Here is a 14,674-nt window from a genome sequence, read left to right on the forward strand (position 1 = left end):
TGTACATGTGTTGTGTGTTTCGGCTGTTCAATATGGCTTACTTTATATATGCGTATGTGTACTGAACTAATGCATAAAACTTTGCGATTCATGTACTGTTGGACTGCATATTTTTTTTTCATCCAGTGTTCTACTGAGTGTCATATTTTGTGTCGCTATTCTCCCTTTTTACGCAAATTTGCTTCCTTTCCAAGTGACAAGGAGTAGCCGGTGCCACCATTAAGGCGCCAACCTCTCCTAATATTCATTTCAATAAAAAATAAAACAGGCGCGGAAATGATTCTTGTGATTCGTGGTGTATACCTATAAATGTTTGACAGAATCTGCGAATTAAACTTTCTGATTGCTTACGCACTGATTTATTTCTGACGTTACGTTTAAGCGGCACATGTGTGTGACAGTTGGGCCAGTTAACAATGTCTTAACTGCGGTTGTCAATCGTAACAATGGATGAAGTAACAGGGCATGAGAGAGACATTATCTCATGTATCATGTGTCTTAGCCGTCTCAGCCATTATTTCATGCGATGATATAGCAGGGCCATGGTAGAGCCATCCAAGCAGAAGCTATACAGTGTTGTTTTTTATGTGAAAGAAGCATGAAATGTCTTAGTGAGTGAAAAAGCCGGTGTCTGTAGAAGCGAAACGCCACCTAAATTCCCATTGGCTGCGACTCCACGTAATGAGCTCTCCGCGTCACGAGCACGCCTGGACGGAACAGAGCGAGCGAAGGATTGCTTGCTGCAGCCATAGGGCGCCAGGTCTTGCGTGAGGGGAGAGGGCATCGTCGCAACGCCACGTCACCCTGGCTCTCGGAAGCCGGCGCGCGGTTTATATCTCTCTCACCACTGCTGCACGCGGCTGCCGGCGTTCGTGGCCGCTGCTGCTTCTTCGGTCTCTTGTTGTCGCGTAGGACATCGGTGGCATTGGTACCACAGGCTTCTAGTGCTTGTTGGCTCGGGATGCAAGCACCACTACGGAGTCTGAAGCAACTACATCGTTGGCGGCCGCAACCTCGGCAGTAGCGAAACGTGGCCGTCCGCGCCAGTGCGCCGCAGACGAAGGGAGAGGGAGAACGCTATGCTCGCTGAAATCGACCACAACCCGCTGCCGCCAACTCCACCGAGGCCGTTGCGACGCAAAGACTACACATCCGACCTCTACCAGTCCGACGATGAAGGCATCGTGGCCACCGAAGAAGACATCGTCAGCTTGACTCGCTCCATAGACATTAGCGAACGCACTGCCTGAAACTAATTGCACTTTATTTTTAGCAATATCATCCAAATGATTGCAGTCTACTTTCAACATGCTATCGTAGAAATAAAAAGAAAAATGCCCGCACCCATTTAATCGCGAAACTCGATAACATACCCTACAGCAAACCTAGAAAACATTACTCGTACCGCAAAACTCGAAGGACTGCTCAGCGGCGTTCAGTTGGACGGTAATGCTTTGGCATTCACAGCTCATGAGTGCTTAGGTGTCCTTGCATCTTTAATTCCATCCTATATCGGGAGTTGCGAGCAGTGCCAATCGGAATAGGTTCGCGGGAAGAGGAAAGTGCGACGGCAGCGCCATTTTACGCCGCCTTGCTACGTCACAGGAGGGTTGTACCGCAAGCTGCACTTCGCAGTGCTTGAGATGTTGAGACCGATTATTTCGATTTATATGGCTATTTCGAAATATTTAAGCGCTGAACTAGACTTTTACGACGATTCTCTCCGAAATTCCAATGTTAACATGTGCCGTAATCTTGGGAAGAAACCGGTTAATGAGCGTGACTAGTACGTTTAGTGAATAGATTGGTTAAATCTTTCTTGCAAGTGATGTCTGCCTGGACACACAATTAATGTATAGTGACGTGATTTGAATAACGTTCGTGGGCTCTATTAACAGAGAAGTGTCCGAAGTAACAAAAGAAAAAGAAAGGACACTGTATATTCTGGCAAACTGCCTGCACTGTTTTCGTAATACACGACAGAATTTTACTTGCCTTCGCGCATACAAGTTTCGGAAGCGACATGTCGCTATTTCCATTCAGTGATGTTATTTCTTATTAAAAAAAAAAGCCTACCGTGAGAAAGTAAATGTCAGTCCGCTGTTGTCAGCAAATGGCAACTGAACTGAGCACATCCGTGTAAAGTAAATCCAATAATCACGAATACACAATCCTGTTTTCTGTTAGTTTGCTTTTTTCATTTCACAAGAGAACACTGTTCGCGAGAACGCTTGCGCGTTCTTGCGAACAGTGTACGTGGTGCGACAGAATAACGGATATAACTCACGATAAGGCTGTCTTATCGGTACTGTCTTTATTCTTTTTCCCTTAAAAACTCTCTTTGTGTTTGCGTTGCGCTCTAGTGGTTTCGATGCGTTTTTAGCCGCAGTAGTCGGCGATCACTTTCAGTCTGTCCTTGATGCGCCCGAAAGAGACGCCGTGATGGCGGCCCCGCCTGAAAGAACCGCGGCTGCTCGGCACAACAGAAATCGTCTCTCTCTCTCGAGATCCCACCGTACATCTCCGGAAGCGATAATCCCACGCCGTTCTGCAACGACCCATTAAACAGGACACGATAGCCGGCTTTTCGCGAAAAAATGAGAAGATCAGAATAAATAGAGCTAGAAGGAGATTGACCACACCGATGGAAGGTCAAAGGGCAAAATGTGTGCTACATTTCTTTGAGACAGCGACGCAAAAGACGCCTTTATACGCCTCCGCGAGAAGGAAGAAGGAAACGGACGAGTCTTCCGCAACAAGGTCGAAAGGAGTACGAGCACGGACATTTGTACTGGAGATTAGAAGTATCCACCGTAGCGATGCTGCAGCGGCCTGCCTGTCTCTGAAGATTAAGCGGCGTGTCTGACGGCTGGAGTGTTTCTGACCGCGAAGGCGTTCGGAAGTAATAAATAAGTCGTCAGAAGAGTCACCCTAACGTTTGAAAGAACACTGCCGGCTCCATTTGCCGTGTGCGCTTATTGGTATTATTATTGTTCGGTTGGTGCGAAGGATCAGACGCTTGTCACACCATTCGACTAATCCTATCTTACCAGACGTATTGTACATCATCCGCAAAGAAGGAACCTGAGAATGAGAAAAAGAGGCTAACAGGGACCACGTCTTACGCGCGATCTCCCGGAATTACGGTGTGTGATATCGCCGTACGTATAACCGATACGTGCTGTAGCACCAGACATTCGCATCCTATAGAACGTCGTAGACGACGCACACAGATGAATGCACAGAGAAAATGAAATTGTGGGATTAGTTTGTGGAATTGCTCACTATCCCGCGATTTTATTCTCATGTGAAAAATATCTGTGTACTGCGTTACATTGCGCACATTAACTTGTCACAACGCTTCCAGCAGCATGCATTGTCGTATTTGTGGACACGCATACCCTTCTGTCAACAGTTTCAAGTTAAGTTAGGAAGAGGGGTGCGTACAAAAAGACGAAGATGGAAAAAAAACGAAGTAGATGGAAAGAAGTCGCTTTTCCTGTGTTGGTTCTTTTGCACGCGCAACTCTTACTAACGTAGCCGTGCACCAGCTCGTCCAGCAAGAAGTTGTAAAATTTCATGTTAGCTCTGTGCAATGTCGTTGTTGTTTCAAAATGGCCTAGAAGATTGCGCCTGCTAAAATTGCTGCAGCGTCAACTTTAAGCAATGCTGAATTGGAGTTATTTTCTATTTCTCGGTTACCGTAATATTATTAATGCAAGCGAAAATTCCCTGCACGCTGCTACGTTTCTCGTTGCCGTCAGCGGCGAAATGACCTGCCACTTTTTACACAGGACATCACGTATTCATATTACAGCAAAACAGCGTAAGGGAAATATTTCTGAAGGTTTCGAAACCTTCGTGGGATTTCTGGCGGTGTTCAGGTTGTATTATGAACTATACCACGGCCAGACATGTCTGCGTTATAGTTATGTCTGTCTACGTGCTGCTAGCGCCCACTTGCATTGTTCGTACTAACGCATACTCCGCGAGTTAGCGCACCGCGCTGTGAGCACTTGTCGTCTGCGGCCGACAGCATGCACATGCCCAAATTGTGTAGATTCACGGGCGCACGTCTGACTCTGAAAAGTGTTGGATAATGAGCTTTGTTTCCAAGCCTTACTTTTCGGCTGTAGAACTTACAGAGTGGAAAACACCCCCCCCCCCCCCCCCCCCCGACATTCTAGATGAACGCGTGAATAAAATGGAATTAGGAGGACGAAAGTACCGCGAGTGTGCCTATAAACTTGAGTGGGCTTCGTGTAGTAGGAGCGCGCTTTTAAGTTATTATGCTTGCATAGTAGTTGCCGCGCGCCCCCGAGTTTGCATAGAGACTATGCCCGTGACATCAAACTACCTGTCGCAAGCGTCGTTTGCGCTGCCCTCATCAGCTTAATGGGCAGAGTCATGCCTGATATCTTTTCGCGCACTGGCGCATGCACTCGCACTGATCCTTGTTTCCACAGGGCACCGCTGGCACCAGAAAATGAGGCGCTGGGTTATGCATGCGGACTGATACTTAGCACCCCTTGTACGTTCTCTCGTGAAATGAAAAAAAAGCAAACAAACAGAAAACAGGATTGTGAATCGTGAATATTAGATGTTCTTTACACGGATGTGTTCAGTTCAGTTTATGCGGACGTTTTTGTCGCAGCGAAGCCGGCTTTATAATTTTTGTTTCGTACGTGGTTGAGCGATGCTCGCGCAATATCTGCGTATTAATTTCTTAGGATGTTAGTGCTGAAGACACTCATGCGAACTCTGCCGAGCGATGATATTGTGTTACCTTTGTCTCTGTTAGCGACGTTGCAAAATGCACTTCACGTATGTTGCTCAATTAGCGCACACGCGATTTGTGTATTGCTTTAGCGCACACCCCGAGAATCTAAACGTGATTGCACATCGTGCCATAAAGCTTGCTTTGATTCGCAGTCGTGAGGACGGAGACGCGGATGATGTCGCCATCAATCAGTGCCTAAGCACAACGCTCATTTAACAAAATAATCGAGCACACTGTTATATGTTATGCGTTTAAGCACGTGTCTTATTTGACAGTTACGCAACGGAAACTAAAAGAAAGAGTTCTGCACCTGAAATTGTCCCGTGGATTTTACGCTATCCATTGTCAGATGGAGTAACAAGATACCTGATTTTCGCAATAATTGCTATCATGCGTCATCCAAGTGCGGGGTTTTGCATTACTCCATTCAGGTAGCATTCTTTTAAAAACGTTAAATTGGGTTTCTAATAGGCTCCAATGGACGACATTATATTTCCAATTGGTCGTGCGTCCAAACGTGGTCAAACGCACAGGGCCCTTCTAGAGTTTCTTGAAGGCGACAAATCTAGACTCCCGATTATAGCCCCCATTTTGCTCCAATTTCGTGCTCATTTGCGGACCATTTGCCGGACGTAAAGTGCAGCCCGATAAGTGTGTGACGCACATGCCTTTTGTATTCTTGTGTTGTTCTTCGCTGCCATCCTCCCCCATTCTTTTATTTTTGGTCCCTCTTATCATCTCTCTGTTCTTCATTCTCTTTTATTTTTCTATGTACCTTATCTCTTCGAGAGCCTGCAGCTGCTGTGCCCGTCCTAGTGGCAGTTGCCACCGAGTCCTCTTCCTGTTCTTTGGTATTATATATATCTGTGCACAACAAATATAATAATAATAATAATAATAATAATAATAATAATAATATTAATAATAATAATAATAATAATAATAATAATAATAATAATAATAATAATAATAATAATAATAATAATAATTTGGCACATATGGACCTTAGTCTACTAGGAAACATGGTGGAACTCAAAGGAAATAAATTTTTATATTTGATGGGTAAGGATTTTCTCATGAAATCAGATTGCCTGCGGATTTCTACACCACTTATTCTCTAAATACAATTATTTGTGCTATATTAGTAATATCCTGGTCTTATCATTACCTGTAAATATTACACGGCTCCACGGAAAGGTGCTTGGGTATTTTAATGGTGGTGTTACCACTAACTTCACCTCGTGTTCTGCTGTGAAAAAGTAGTGTTTTTGCGTAGGGGGACCTGATTGACTGTGAGAAGAGTGAGGTCAGAACTCCTCTTGCACAAGCATTCTTGCACGTCTTTATTCATTCAGCCCACAAGAGCTTGCGAAAAACTGTGCATTGTTTGGATCACACCGCTGGTACGATCGGTTTGGAGGAACTCGGTGCTGACGCCCGTGGCTGTACCTGGGTCGCAAGCCCCAAGGGTAGCGTTGGCCTGGCGGCCTGGGGTACAACTGGAAGCATCCGAAGGTCCCGGCAAAGCATGAGTCGACTGGTAACAACAAAACAACTTGTTTATTTTAACATCGCAAAGAGTTGGCGGTCAGGTTGACCGAAGTAGAGAGACGGGAGAGCACTTTACTCAACAGAAGAAATCGGAGCCCTCCTTTTGGCGTCCGGGGGCAGCTGTTTTTATACTCTCGCAGTTGAGGGCAAGAAGGAACCCCTCAAAAGACGAGCACGTGAATGTACAATGGGCTAATGGTGACGCACACTGTCGAAGCGCTGCCGTAGCACCATGTCGAGCACGATCTCGTAGCACCCTGTCGTAGCGCTGCCGTAGCACCATGTCGAGCACGATCTCGTAGCACCCTGTCGTAGCGCTGCCGGTCGGGCACAATGACTGTAATGAGAGGGTGATCCTTTGCGGTCGCATCGCCGCAGTCGCGCCTGGAAACACCTGCCGATGAGCGTTGCGGCGACGACGATCGGGCCAAAATGTCTGCCGCCCCGCCGCAGTCGCGCCGGCAAAACCACGTGTCGCAGGCGAAACGCAACAGACCGCCCCGCCGGGGGAAGGAGATCCCGATGGAGAGGGGACTGCATCCGCTGTCCGGAGGGATGTCGCTCGATGATGCTCATAACCGAAGTCGGGCGTCCCTCGACGTTTCTTGAGCGCAGCGCACAGAGAAGGCCTCGTTCTCTCGTTCAGGTTCGCACGGGACACTGCAAAGTGACTTCGGGAGAGTTCACATTTTTGTTCTCGTTCCCGGCAAGCGTTAGAACTACGCTGAAACTCAACCACTCAGTCAGCAAGCACGGCACAACCCTCACTAAGCCCTGCCAGGCTCTTTCCCCTTTTTATACCACTGCCTAGTTCCTTACAGTAGTCTAGCATCACTCAGAACGCGTCCACAAATTGAAAAATTGCACTAGAAAGCATATCATCACTTTGAAACACTAAACAAAAGCAATATGTTAAAAAAAATCCTGCCTCAGGAAGAAAAACATCAGTAACAAACAATTTTGAGGCTGATTCCTACGTTAGGGGCTTCGACTTAAGCCATCGGCGTTACCGTTGAGACTCCCCTTTTTGTAACGCACCTCAAAGGAATATTGTTGTAAAGCGAGGCTCCAGCGCAGGAGGCGGCCATTTTTGGGAGAGATGGTCTGCAGCCATTGGAGAGGGCAGTGATCCGTCTCAATGATAAACCTCGAGCCGGCTAGATAGCATGACAATTTCTGAACGGCCCACACGAGACACGCACACTCTTTCTCGGTGGCGCTATACGCCTGCTCACGACTGGTCAGCTTACGACTAGCATACAGGACGGGGTGTTCTACTTCTCCATTTTCCCGTTGGCACAGTACAACGCCCATGCCTCGCTCACTAGCATCGCACTGAACAATGAACCCTGTTGTATAGTCTGGCGATCGTAGCACAGGCTGGCTTGTTAGGGCACTCTTTAGGGCGCTAAAAGCTCTTTCCTTTGTCTCGTCCCAGACGACTGTTTGAGGCTCTGTTTTTCTTAGAGCGTCCGTCAGGGGAGCCGCGATATCCGAGTACCTAGGGATGTACCTCTGATAGTAGCCGGCGACACCCAAGAACGACCGAATATCGGTCTTGGTGCGCGGTTGCGGAAAGTCTCGCACAGCGGCCACTTTTATTTCAGAGGGGCGGCGACGACCCTGACCAATCACGTGACCGAGGTAGACAACCTCGGCCTGTGCTAACTGGCACTTAGGAGCCTTTACTGTCAAGCCCGCTTCGCGCAGGCGGGTTAGCACTGCCCGCAAGTGTGCCACATGCTCAGACCAGGATGCGGAGAATATCGCTACGTCGTCTAGATACGGTAAAGCGAATTCTTGCTGTCCCCGCAACACTTTATCCATGAGGCTTGAAAAACAGTATGGCGCGTTCTTCAAACCAAAACTCAACACTTTAGGACGGAATGTTCCCATTGGTGAAATGAACGCCGCATACCTACTAGCCTCTTCTGTAAGTGGAACCTGCCAATAACCCCTGACAAGATCTAGGGTGGAAATAAACTGAGCGCTACTAACTTTCTCAAGGCGCTCCTCGATGTTAGGGATCGGATAAATTTGATCCTTAGTGATGGAATTAAGCCTGCGGTAGTCGACGCAAGGACGAGGTTCCTTGCCCGGTACCTCAACTAAAATCAAAGGGGAGGTATAATCACTCTCACCTGCCTCAATAACACCGAGCTGTAGCATTTTCTTTACCTCAGCCTCCATAATATCGCTCTGGCGGGGTGACACCCGATACGCCTTGGATCGTACTGGCTCTGTGGAGGTAAGTTCTATATCATGAGTAAGTACAGAAGTCCTACCAGGCCTCTCAGAGAACAGACCTTGAAACTCTTGTCATAGCTGGTGTAGTTCGGTTTTCTGCTCGGGCGACAGCGATGCTTTACTGATAAGGTCACTAATGACTTGACCGGTGTCTTCCCTGTTCGTCACTGAGCCTAGTCCCGGAAGCTCGACCGGAAGCTCTTCAGGAACGTTTACCATCATGCACACCACTGCTTCCCTTTGTCTATAAGGTGTGAGCAGATTACAGTGGTAAACTTGCTGTGCTTTCCGCTTTCCTGGCAGACTTACCACGTAGTTAACGTCCGACAGTTTCTGAACAATTCGTGCTGGGCCCTCCCACTGCACGTCTAGTTTGTTGTTTAGCGATGTGCGCAATATCATGACCTCATCGCCAACCTCAAAACGACGGGCCCTGGCTGTCCGATCATAATAAACCTTGGCCCTCTGCTGGGCCTTTGTCATTGCTTCACCTGACAACTCCTGTGCCCTTCTTAAGCGTTCGAGGAGCTTAAGTACGTACTCCACCACGACTGGGTCGTCGCCCCTACCTTCCCATGATTCTCGAAGCATGCGAAGCGGAAATCGAAGCGAGCGACCGTACACCAGTTCAGCTGGCGAAAACCCCGTAGCCGCATGCGGCGCGGTCCTTAAAGCAAACATCACCCCAGGCAGACACAGCTCCCAGTCAGTTCGATGTTCAAAACACAACGCTCTCAACACGCGCTTCATGACGGAGTGGAGCTTCTCAACGGAATTCGACTGTGGGTGGTACACTGAGCTGTGTAGCAGCTTTACCCCACACCTTTCGAGAAAAGTTGTCGTCAAAGCGCTAGTAAACACTGTGCCCTGATCTGATTGGATTTCCGCAGGAAAACCAACTCGCGCAAATATGGACAGTAGTGCATTGACTATCTCAACTGAGCTGAGTTCTTTAAGCGGCACTGCTTCAGGGAACTTTGTCGCTGGGCAGATCACAGTCAAAATGTGTCTGTACCCCGTGGCTGTTACCGGCAGAGGTCCCACAGTATCAATAACGAGCCGTCTAAAAGGCTCCGTAATGATAGGTACCAATTTCAACGGCGCCCTCGATTTGTCCCCTGGTTTGCCCACCCGCTGACAAGTGTCACATGTCCTCACGAAATGGTCTGCGTCCCGAAAACACCCTGGCCAATAGTACTCTTGCAAGAGACGGTCCTTAGTTTTCTTAACTCCAAGGTGTCCGGACCACGAACCCCCGTGTGACAAGCGCAACAGATCCTGACGATAGCATTGAGGCACGATCAGCTGATCGAACTCCACTCCTCTGCGGTCTAGATACTTCCGGTACAGGACTCCACCTCTTTCCACAAAACGCGCAGTTTTCCTGGCGATACCTTCTTTGACATTGCAGCGCACGTTTTCCAGGCTGCCATCCTTTTTTTGCTCGGCTATCAAAGCCGTCCGGCTGACTTTTAGCAACCTATCAAGTCCGTCTGACGTAGGCGCGATGAGCAAATCAGTAGATAGCTCTTCTAACTTTCCCGCGTCGGGCGTTTCCTCTCCAGTATCTGGCGCCTTTAACGTTACAGACTCAAGTTTATTCAGTTCGGGCGTGCTCGGAATATCAGCTTGCTGCGCCTCTGACCCTTTTTCGTTGTTTGATAACGTCGGCCCCGCAACTACCGCCTTTGCAGCGAGCTCCCGAACCTTCGATCTGGTTAAGGCCTGAACACTAGCTTCACCAAACAAAAGCCCCTTCTCGCGCAGGAGGTGATCGGACCTGTTTGAAAATAGGTACGGGTACTGGGGTGGCAGCATAGATGACACTGCCGCCTCCGTCTCAAGCGCTCCGAAAGGTCCTTCAATAAGCACTTTTGCTACCGGCAGACACACGCTATGAGCTTCCACGGCTTGCTTGATCCACGCGCACTCGCCCGTGAACATATGGGGTTCTACATAAGACGGGTGAACTACATCCATCGTAGCTGCGGAATCGCGAAGCACTCGGCACTCTTTCCCGTTCACGAGGAGGTCTCGCATGTAAGGCTCGAGAAGCTTCATGTTCTCGTCAGTGCTGCCTATTGAAAAAAACACAACTTTTGGTGTTGTTTCCGGACACTGCGCCGAAAAGTGACCCGGCTTCTGGCACGTATAACAAACGCGCGCTTGCCTCATCTCGAACCGCTTTCTGCGTTCGGCTTCGGCTGCTGCCGTCTCCTTAGGTTCGGTCGCACTGCTCCCACTCGCATCCGCACTACGCGTGTTCCCCTTTGCTCTCATGGGTGTGAACTTCGGCCTCTCAAACTTCAAGCCAAATTCACCCTTTTGACCGTCCTTAGCTCCGCGAGCCCGACGCGTCACAAACTCCTCGGCTAGCTCAGCGGCTTTAGCCACCGTACAAACGTCTGGCCTATCCAAGACCCAGTATCGCACGTTCTCCGGTAACCGACTATAAAACTGTTCTAGCCCGAAACACTGCAGAACTTTATCGTGGTCACCAAACGCTTTCTCTTCTTTGAGCCACTCCTGCATGTTCGACATAAGCCTATACGCAAACTCTGTATATGACTCACTTCTGCCTTTCTCATTTTCCCGAAACTTCCGACGGAACGCCTCCGCAGACAGCCGGTACTTTTTTAGCAGACTCGATTTTACTTTGTCGAAATCCTCTGCTTCCTCTCTATCCAAGCGAGCGACTACGTCGGCCGCCTCGCCGGGTAACAAAGTGAGCAAGCGCTGTGGCCACGTTTCCCGAGAGAACCCCTGCTTCTCGCACGTTCGCTCAAAGTTAACCAGGAACAAACCAATGTCCTCTCCAAGCTTAAACGGCCGCATCAGGTCAGTCATTTTGAACAATACTCGTTCTCCTGCACCGTGTGCCTGACTTCCATTACGAGCGCGTTCCATCTCTACCTCGAGACGCTTCATTTCCAAAGCGTGTTCGCGCTCTTCTTTTTTCTCTTGTTGCTCTCGCTCTTTCTGTTCTTTACGTTCACGCTCTTCTTTTTCTTTCTGTTCTTTAAGTTCCCGCTCCTGTCTTTTTGACCTCTCCTCAATAGTCTCAAGGCATTCCGACAGCTCGTCATCCTCAGCCTCTAACTCAAGAATAGCCTTTAGCAGTTCAGGTTTTCTTAGTTTGTCTGAGACATCCAGACCCAACTCTCTTGCAAGCTCCAACAATTTCGGTTTGCGCAACGACTTCAAATCCATGGCTGCTCTGAATGCTGCTTTCTCTACTGCTTACTATTGTCTTGCCGCAAACTAACCCGGCAGCAACGACAACCACAATTACCAGCTCTGTTTCTGACACTAACAAAAAGCCTGGCAAAGCTCAGAAGAAGAAAGTCCCGCACTCACCAAACCTCGCAGCCAAGAGTCCAGCGCAGTCGTTCCGCTGCAGGCAACCAGTCATCACACAGGGCTCGTTGCACTGCTCCCGGATCGTCGATGAGCTGCTCAGCATACAGTCAACTGCATCTCTTCGCTGCTGGCCTCCGTTGTCGCGATCTCACCGCTGGCAGACAGTTGTTTGAAGTCGGAGGCGATCTCACCGCTGCCAACCAGATGTTTGGATCGCACCGAAGGTACGACCTGTTGGGATGAACTCGGTGCTGACGCCCGTGGCTGTACCTGGGTCGCAAGCCCCAAGGGTAGCGTTGGCCTGGCGGCCTGGGGTACAACTGGAAGCATCCGAAGGTCCCGGCAAAGCATGAGTCGACTGGTAACAACAAAACAACTTGTTTATTTTAACATCGCAAAGAGTTGGCGGTCAGGTTGACCGAAGTAGAGAGACGGGAGAGCACTTTACTCAACAGAAGAAATCGGAGCCCTCCTTTTGGCGTCCGGGGGCATGCAGCTGTTTTTATACTCTCGCAGTTGAGGGCAAGAAGGAACCCCTCAAAAGACGAGCACGTGAATGTACAATGGGCTAATGGTGACGCACACTGTCGAAGCGCTGCCGTAGCACCATGTCGAGCACGATCTCGTAGCACCCTGTCGTAGCGCTGCCGTAGCACCATGTCGAGCACGATCTCGTAGCACCCTGTCGTAGCGCTGCCGGTCGGGCACAATGACTGTAATGAGAGGGTGATCCTTTGCGGTCGCATCGCCGCAGTCGCGCCTGGAAACACCTGCCGATGAGCGTTGCGGCGACGACGATCGGGCCAAAATGTCTGCCGCCCCGCCGCAGTCGCGCCGGCAAAACCACGTGTCGCAGGCGAAACGCAACAGCATTGACTTTGGCTTTGGGTACTTCACTTCTTCAGTTTCCGCCAGCCTTGGTCTCATACGCTTCAGCTCAACCGCCACCTACACATAATGCGTGACGTTAACGTATGGGCATATCAAGAGACACCTGCAGTCGTGCACTTTCAGTTGACACGGCGGACCAACGGCGGGCACGTAGCTTCACAGGCCAGTCTGTTGTTTTGTGCAGGCCACTTATTACTCGATCTCAATTAAGAGCGATTGACGGTGTCTCGTGGTTCTGCCTTGCCCCTAGCGGTGTGTCGGTACTGCGTGTGTACGCTTTTGCTATGGTGGAGCAATTGAACTAAATTCTGGCGCCGACATTGAAGCATTCCTACAAGTATTGTTGCAAGAACGAAATAAGCTGCCAGACAATGTGTCGAAGCTTGAAACGCAGCAGTTCAATATGGAAAAGTTGCTTACTGTTTGGGTTGTTCGGTTTTAGGAATTAGAAAAGCGCGTCGCGCGTGTGAATGATCTTGAGCACACTGTTAAATCTGTCCAAGGGAAAATAGCTGATTTGAAAGATAGGAATAGGTGCTGTTATGATCGGTCAGCGGGGGCAGTGACCTCCCAGCCTATGCTATACCTTTGCGACGAATAGTTTCGTGAAGCTAACACTGCGTTCTCTCGGACAGACCTACGGCGACAACAAAGCGAGACACGTTTGGCGGATCGAGCGTTGGTTGATGGTTCGCTGTCGCTGTCACCGACGATGGAAGCAATAAACTCCTGGAAAAGGACCGTTTCCTCACGGACTCCGGTAACCGCCACGCTCGTTTGACAGTCGTTCCAGCTAATTGCTGGGTCATCCCAGGAACCAAGACGCGGCATTTTGAGTGAAACGTGACAACCCTTGTCTACGAAGCTACCCTCCTTTCTGTGCCTTCAGTAAACAAAGGTATCGGAGTCATTGTGTGAAACCTCGCCCTCAACGCGGATCCTTCAGCGACTTTGGACGCTGCGATTGGACGAAGATCGGACGGTAAATTTCGCTGGCCTATAGGGTTTTACCCCTTTGAGGGTATTTAGGCGGACTTTTTCGGCTCCTCAGTTTGCTCTGATGTGTGGTCGACAGAAATATTTAGTCTGCTGACCTGTAGCTCATGCTGCGAGAACTATGTACTACGCTCGTGCTCCAGCCAGTACGGTACCCCTTGTTCTATGTAAATAAGTTTGCAACGCCAATTTTAATAAACCCCCTGTTCCCTTTTTTATCATCTCGACCTCGTAATCTTCGCGAAATAAACAACCATCATCACGAAAAGTTCGGACGGTTGCGTGGGCCCGCTTATCCTCCGTGTGACCCCGCGGTAGCGTAGGCCAGCTACCCGTTACGAGACGCACCGGCGGCTTAGGCTAGAGAGCGACCCTCGGTGTGAAGCCAGACTCCTAGGCCACAACCCCCGGCTCGTAGAACACTCGCTCTAATCTAGTGGTCTTTAGCATTAATAAAGATGCCGGTGAGACAGAACCCGAGCTTAAAAATAAAGTCGTGAATTACTTATTTCTTAGAAGCTTAATGTGACTTGCACTTGATTTGAAGGCTCCATCGCCTTGGCAAACCACGTAAACAGCGGCCAGTCATCACTTACCTGTAGGATTACAATGATAAGCAACACATTCTGAGGAATGCCTGTCAGCCAAAGGGAAACCGAATTTCTATACAAAATGATTATTCACGGGAAACTCTCAGAAAACGAAAGTTACCACAGGCCAGCGTGAAAGCCAAGGAATAAAAGTGACCTGAGGGAATTCTCATAAGAAGCCAGCCAACACTGACAACAAGGACAGCATAGGGGAAATTGTGCTTTATAAGTGAAATAAAGAAACGATAAATAATGGAAA

The 14,674-nt window shown here is 49.1% G+C and overlaps 1 protein-coding gene across 1 annotated transcript in view; it reads right to left on the bottom strand.

Annotated features, from left to right (window-relative positions):
* LOC142572083 (ADAMTS-like protein 5) overlaps positions 1–14,674 on the bottom strand; it is a 214,019-nt gene that overhangs the window by 187,735 nt on the left and 11,610 nt on the right. The gene's annotated exons all lie outside the window — the stretch shown is intronic.

The sequence above is a fragment of the Dermacentor variabilis genome, chromosome 2, assembly GCF_050947875.1.
Source record: "Dermacentor variabilis isolate Ectoservices chromosome 2, ASM5094787v1, whole genome shotgun sequence".
Classification (NCBI taxonomy): domain Eukaryota; kingdom Metazoa; phylum Arthropoda; class Arachnida; order Ixodida; family Ixodidae; genus Dermacentor; species Dermacentor variabilis.